At 38.5% G+C, this 6787-nt stretch overlaps 1 long non-coding RNA gene across 1 annotated transcript; it reads left to right on the forward strand.

The window, feature by feature from the left end:
• Positions 1–2845: 2845 nt before the first annotated feature.
• Positions 2846–6496, forward strand: LOC115337817. Its single transcript, XR_003922255.2, has 2 exons — positions 2846–3154; positions 4042–6496. It is a non-coding gene; the product is annotated as an uncharacterized LOC115337817 (long non-coding RNA).
• Positions 6497–6787: the final 291 nt, after the last annotated feature.

Genomic DNA, 6787 nt, shown 5'->3' on the forward strand with positions numbered 1-6787 from the left:
TTTATCCATGGTACCAGCATGAGCTGTGTGTTGTGTTGCTCAGACAACATGAGTAAATGCAGTAAAAGCTGACCTTCTTTTTAGCTCATGCTTTGGGATATGAGAAGGACACAGAAAAAAGGCATCAAAACTCTTGTCTGAGTTTCAAGCCAGGTGGGGTGACTTCCTCAGACTTGCACTCTTCTCTGAACTGATGCTTGTCTTGTACGTTAGATCTAGTGGCGCTGTGTTTCAGTGTTGTGGCAAATGCAAATTATGTCAACAAGGTTTATGTACTGCTAAGAGGCTAGAACTAATGTTAAATCCTGTATTTCTATGCACAAACTTTATTAGCATAGCTGTGTGCTCTTAGTTTAGTGAAGCACAGCCTGTAGTATGTTTCAGATATAGGGTTTGAATCCAGAGAGATTGAACAGAAAAGGTATTTCTTGAGAGGTGTGATATCCTTTGGCAAATGTGGGAGTGACCAGTAGTTATGTGCAAGAAAGCTTTTATCATGTGCCTTGACTTTGAGAGAATATTTTTAGAGGGCAAAGATTAACTTCAAGTTGATGGGCTCAAGAGTAAAAGGCTCCCTGTTTGGAAGGCTTTTGTTAAATGAACTTTATCTCACTTTTACATAAAAACATTATTGAATTTACTTTGAAGCAAGTGTTCATATTAGTGTGAATGTTCATATTTGTGCTTTTGTTTCACTTCTAGATCTCCTGTAGAAAGACTTATAAGCCTTTTTGGTTTTGTTGCATGTCCTTACTTTGATTCCCACTCTGTATGTTAGTAAGCTGACTTTCCAGTTATGCTCACGATAGGCTTGTTAAACTTACCTAAATGTGACTTAATTCTGTAATAACTTCTGTGCTAGTATAGCATTTTTTAGTTGCATAAAAGGTTGTTTGCAGGCAGTTAAGAAAAACTGGTTTAAATTGTGGTGGTTCTGGTAAGTCAGATGTCCCTAAAATCCAGTCTTTCTTGGACAGATAGAATTTTAACACCTAAATTACTGGAAAGTTATATGATGTTACAAAACTGTTACGAAAAAACCCACAATCACTGCTGTAAATATCAAATTAAAAAAAATTAGTCTGAATCTTGAGTAAAGTGTCTGGTCTCTCATCAGCTGTGCACATTTGGGTTGATTCAGAAAGTTGTCTAGATCTATTTTCAAACAGAAAACTAAGGGTTAAGGACTATTATCTCCTTCAGGCTAAAAATCAGCTCAGATGTGAGCTGCGTGATTTGCAAACCACAGCTGTAACTGAGCACATAAATGCATATTTGAACTTAAATAGCTGTTATGTATCTGGTCTGTACTGGATATGAAATGGGCATCTTAGGTCACGTTCATCTTGAGGCAACTTCTTGTTCTTTGTTTGGGCTGGACAGACTTAAAGGCTTGCTGTTTCTAAAGAAACCATATGTAACTTTGACAAATCCCTAATGCAAACATTCCCACTAAGCTACAACACTAAATTTCCTGTTAGCTTACAGCCAGGCTAACTACCTCAATGTGCTAAAGGAAGGTATGAAGATTGAGGCAGCTCATGTGAAGAGAAAGCATCTCCACTATTTTTTGTTACAGAAAAGAAAGAAGGTATAATAAACATTTGGCTCTTCTGGCAATATTTTTTTTTGCTTTAATAATTACTTGAAGACGTCATTATTTTTGTTGTTGTTTCAGCAAAGCATGCCAGGTACTAGTCAAAATGTTCGTGGGCTTCAGTGCAAAAGAACTTCTTCAGATGGAAGCTGTTTGGACAGTTGCAGAGACATGGACTCCAGAACACCAGATAATTCCTCTTCGTTACATAAGGTTTCTAAATTGGACACTTCTACAGCAGAGAGAGAAAGCTTAGCACCATACCCTTAAAACTGTGAAGAAGCTGCTTTTTAACTGACTCACAATGTGAATGAGGTCCAGGATTTCTTGTTTGAATCTATGTTGTTCATAAGCACATGGAGGGCTCTAATGGCTTCAGGAACAAAGCTGGCATCTCCTTTGGGCACATGGCGGGAGACAGGTTAAAGACATCCTTGAAAAAATTAATTTAATGTACATGAACACATATAGGAAGAAAGGAGAACTTGATACCAGAGAAATTATTTGGTCTTGAATATAGATCCCCTTGGGTTAGTGTGTAACTTGAAGCCAGAATGTTTTATATGTAGGTAACTGTTCTTTCTAACAAAAAGTATGGTTACTGCCAAGCAGTATTATTTTCTAATGAAGTGCTGATCTTGATTACAGAAACGCTAGACTTGGTGCAGCAATATGAGAACTCGGGCAGTAAAAGTGTCTGTCACTTCCTGGGAAGTCTGTTCACAAGCTACTTCAGCACAGGAGGAGTATGAAATCTTGAGAGCCCAAGACTACCAAATGTGTAATGCCTGCTGTGTTCAGACTGTAGGAGTAGCATTAAAAAAAATAAAATTGAATGCCTGTATGGGTAGAGCAGGTACATTCATGAAAAGTGCTACAGAGTGCTGGATTTACTAAGCTGGAAAACAGTACAAGTACTTAGAGACTCACTGAAGAAAATGTTTAAGTTTAAATTTGCAGTCTGAAGTTCAGCAAAATGAAGATCTCATGCTAGATTGCCTGGGAGTTTGTTGGTTTGTAGAGCTGTGACAACAACCTAAGAAGATAGACACTTGTCTTGCATGGACTTTCTGGAAATGAAATGTATAGTATTTACAAACTAGCATTTTATAACTCTAGCATCTGATTTTTACAGAAATGCTGTGTATCAGAAATCTAATGGTACTAACAACAGAGAGAAGATACTTCATGTAGTTGTGCCATCAGTGTCTAACAGACTCTCCATTCCTGTTACTGATTCAAGTATGTATTGAAGTAGTGGGTGGAATGCAGTCTTTAATTTCATGGCTGAACTCTAAAAGCTCGGTATCTCCTGCAGAAATGGAGGCTACAGTTGCAATAAGAACATTGGGACCTCCAGTTGGTTGCACCATTCCAGGACATAAAACAATTTCTCAACTCAGAGCACATTTTGTCCAAGGACAGCGTGAATTAAGTGGGACTCCGATTACAGATCCTAAGAATGCTGCACCTAAATGACCTTGTTCACCGACCACTGAAGGACCTCATTCACCTACATCAGAAGAATGCCCCAAAAAACCAGTAGACAGAGAAAAGGTAAGGAAGGAGGGCTAGGCCAGGGAGGGATTGAAGTAGAATTAGTTATTGATGTACAATGAATGACATAACTGAGAAGAAATGCATATATACATCCCCAGTGGATTCAGGAATCTAAATTTAAGCATAATGATAGTTTTACTAGGATGTAGATGTGAGAAATTGTCTTGAATATACTGTATAGCTATTAAACAATTTTTTTTTTTTCCAAGATCTGGCACTTGACTGTTTCTGGTCTGGTGGCAGGGTCTCTAAATACTACTGTACTTGTATATTACTGCACTGACCAATTGCTAAATGAACTGGCTTATTTGGAAGCAGTTCTTAATAAAAAAAAAATTATCTCAAAATGAAGAGGATATGAATCTTATAAATGTAAAAGTATGAGCTAATCTTGTTCTGGCAGATGATTTTTGAATGCCTATTGATAGTTTTGCTGCTTTAGGAATCAGCAGCCTACTCAATAGGTTGTCCACTGCTGAAATCAGAGTGTGGAGTTGCTTGTTAAATCTTGTTTTTGTGGAAGCTTTAGATTAATGCTTGATTTGTTTTATTGCTATACATAACTCTCCTTAAATAGCTGTTCATGTGGCTTGACCTCTGATTTGAGGCAGAGGCAAAGAACAACTAGAAAAAACTCAATTTTAACACTTGTAAAGAATCAACTTGCAGAACTGTTACCTACTATTGAATATTTCAAGTACAGATTTAGGTAGTAAGACTTTCTGAGAGGCTTGAGATTCCTGCGTGGTAATGGTAGTCTTGTCCAAATGTTGTTTTAAGAATGGCCACGAATACATTTAATGTGTTGACTGGAAGCTGTACTCAAATATGAAGGTAACTTTAGAATAGCAGTTATTTTGAGTCTGTGTATTCTGTTCTTCTAGTTAACTGGCCAGGATTCAGCATTCAAAGGCGGTGGCAATCCAGAAGATGTCAGCAGCAGATCTACAGACAATGTAATTAGGAAGGGGTTTTACTCAGTGGACTAACTGAAAAGCTGAACGGACTGTTCTAGTGCCTAGACTACCTCACATCAATACTCTATGCGTTTATTGATGTAAACAAAAATATGCTTTTTAGTTTAACTTTTTTCAGTCCTCATTTCCCAAATATATTCTTGTAAGAGTTATCCTTATTAGTCTTTTTAAAAGTCTTAATCTGTCACTAGCTGAAACAGCTTTGGAAAAGGCCACAAAAACCAAGCTGCCCTGTGACTTGGATTCAGAATGTATGTAAACAGGTTAACTAGTTGCCGCAACCACGTTGTGGTTTCAAGTGTGTATGAACGTGCTTGTATTCATTTGTGCTTTCCTGGTGCATGTGCATATATTGTTCTTCCCTGAAACTATTTTCCCGTTGAGCACATACACTCCTGTGCATCTATCACAATGGTGCTCAGCTTCCTCAGCTAGTAGCTTTCCACTGCCTGACACAGCCATGCACTATCCAAGTATTGCCTCCCATGGAGGTCCATAAATAATTTAAATATTGAAGAAACTGCAGCAGAGGATGCTACCAAGGTATGGAGATGATAGACATGTCCCATGCCATTGTATCTGATTTTTGTCTTAACACTGCTGCAGCATGAGCCTGGAGGGGTTTCTTTGTTGTCACTGGGTAGTAAAGCTAAACTCAGAACACACAGCTGAAGATGTAACTTAAACATTGCAATAGCCAAGGCTGTTGTGACACTGCTACCCACTTGAAAGGTACAGCCTTGAGCTGTTCTACATGGTTACATGAAAACTGAAGGTCCGGTTCTGTAAACTGATAACACTGCTTAACCCAGTTAAGTGCGTTAGGGTTTTTTGAGGGGTGGGGAGAAATTCTGATCATATGAAACAAATGTTATGCTCTCTGTCTATTGTAATTTCTTTATAACTTGGTGTTTTTGTAAATGAAGTTGTATGTTTTTTCCAGAGTATTTTCATATGTACTGTAAAATGCTGTCTTCCAAAGAGAAATTTAAAATCTTGAGTCTTTTTTTTTTTTTTAATGCACGTGGGATCTGCTTAAAAACCCCAAACAACTAGACCAAACGTAAGGGGGGGGGGGGCAGGGCCACAAAAAAATATCTTCTACAAAATGATAATGTCATGGTAGAGTAAATTTGAGGAGATTAGGAACACCGTTTTCCTGCTTCCAGTGTTTCCAGGTTTTGAATTAACACCCTTTGAATAGTGCAGCTTGCAAACTGCGTTGACAGCTGAAGTCCCAGTTTGCTGTGCGGACAACAGATACCCCTGACTTCTTTTAAAATTAGTTGCTTGGCTTAAAGAGCAATTCTGAGCTCTGATCATCTTAAGCATCCACCTCAAACCCTAGTGACAAGACCGAAGGGGCATGTAGCTAACTTGCACGGTCTTCATTCTCAAGCATTCCCCCTACTGCTAGTATTCCAAAATTGTGGAGAAAGCATGACTATGACAAAATACTTACTTTTTTTTCCTTATTACCTCTGGTTTCCAGCTTGCTTCAAGTGCAATTCATCTCTTAGAAAATTTGCCTTAGTGGGTTTGAGAGGTCTTATTCTTCCTTCTCTACTCCAACCCCCCCAAAACTTAAAGAGTGCAAGGCTTAGGTTTCCTCACAGGTTAAAATTAGGAAACAGAACCCCTGTTACTTAAGTGGCTTTTAGCAGAGCTCCACCTTGAGTTTATAAAATGGTTACCTTGGTTTTGTGACCTGTGTTAAAAATCATGGTATTTAAATACTGTCAAGCCTGTGTACTAGCTACAGTATGTATACAACTTCAGCACCTGTGTAAATAAAAATCCATCATGAATTTGAAGGAATTAAAGCTGAAGTAGGTGATAAGATAAGCAGCAAAGCAAATATGAAAAGTGTTTTTTAATAGTCTACAACCCTGTAATATTACCATGCTTTTAAACCACTTCTTCCACTTGAGTATTCCAAGACTGTTAAAGGCTGTTTTGCCCTTAACCTCTAGGTCAGCACATGCATTTATGCAACTAGTCTCAAACTAACCTAGCTAATTGCTATCAAAGTATATGCCTTTACACGGATTTTTTTTTTTAACTCTTGCTTTGCAGAATTATCTTGTAATTGCTCTTACTCCCCCCCCCCCCCCCCCCACACACACACTCTTAAGGTGTTAAGAAGTTTAGGAAGAAGTTAGGTTACTACTTTCCCAGACTTGATCCAGCATAAGTGAGATTACACGCTTCACCTTAATATACCCTGACTCAACGCTTGGCCCAGTGCAGAGTGACGTCACTGTTCTGGAGTTTCCCTGGCTATTGCAGAAGTTCGATACTGCCCCAGGACTATGCAGATTAGATTACAGCTGGTTTAAATAAAGTTCAAACTGCAACATTCCACTGAAATGTTTTCCTTTGTTTATGACAGTCCTCTGTCAAAGTGATTGAAAGAAAAGTTACTCATGCATAAAGACTCGGTGAGGGAGGCTCTTTGATACCAGACTTCCTGCAAACTTTGCTGTTTTCTATCTGCTTTCTTAGCTGGTTGCTGTGTGTGCGGCTTGGAGGTCCAGGTGGAAGGGGTAAGGGATACATGATCAATCTCCTTAAAGAGGAGCAGCTCTGTATTGAAATTTTGTATGGTTAGTAACTTTGAGCAAGACATTCCATTGCAGGAATTAATGTCTCC

Source organism: Aquila chrysaetos, unplaced genomic scaffold (assembly GCF_900496995.4).
Source record: "Aquila chrysaetos chrysaetos unplaced genomic scaffold, bAquChr1.4, whole genome shotgun sequence".
Taxonomy (NCBI): Eukaryota; Metazoa; Chordata; class Aves; order Accipitriformes; family Accipitridae; genus Aquila; species Aquila chrysaetos.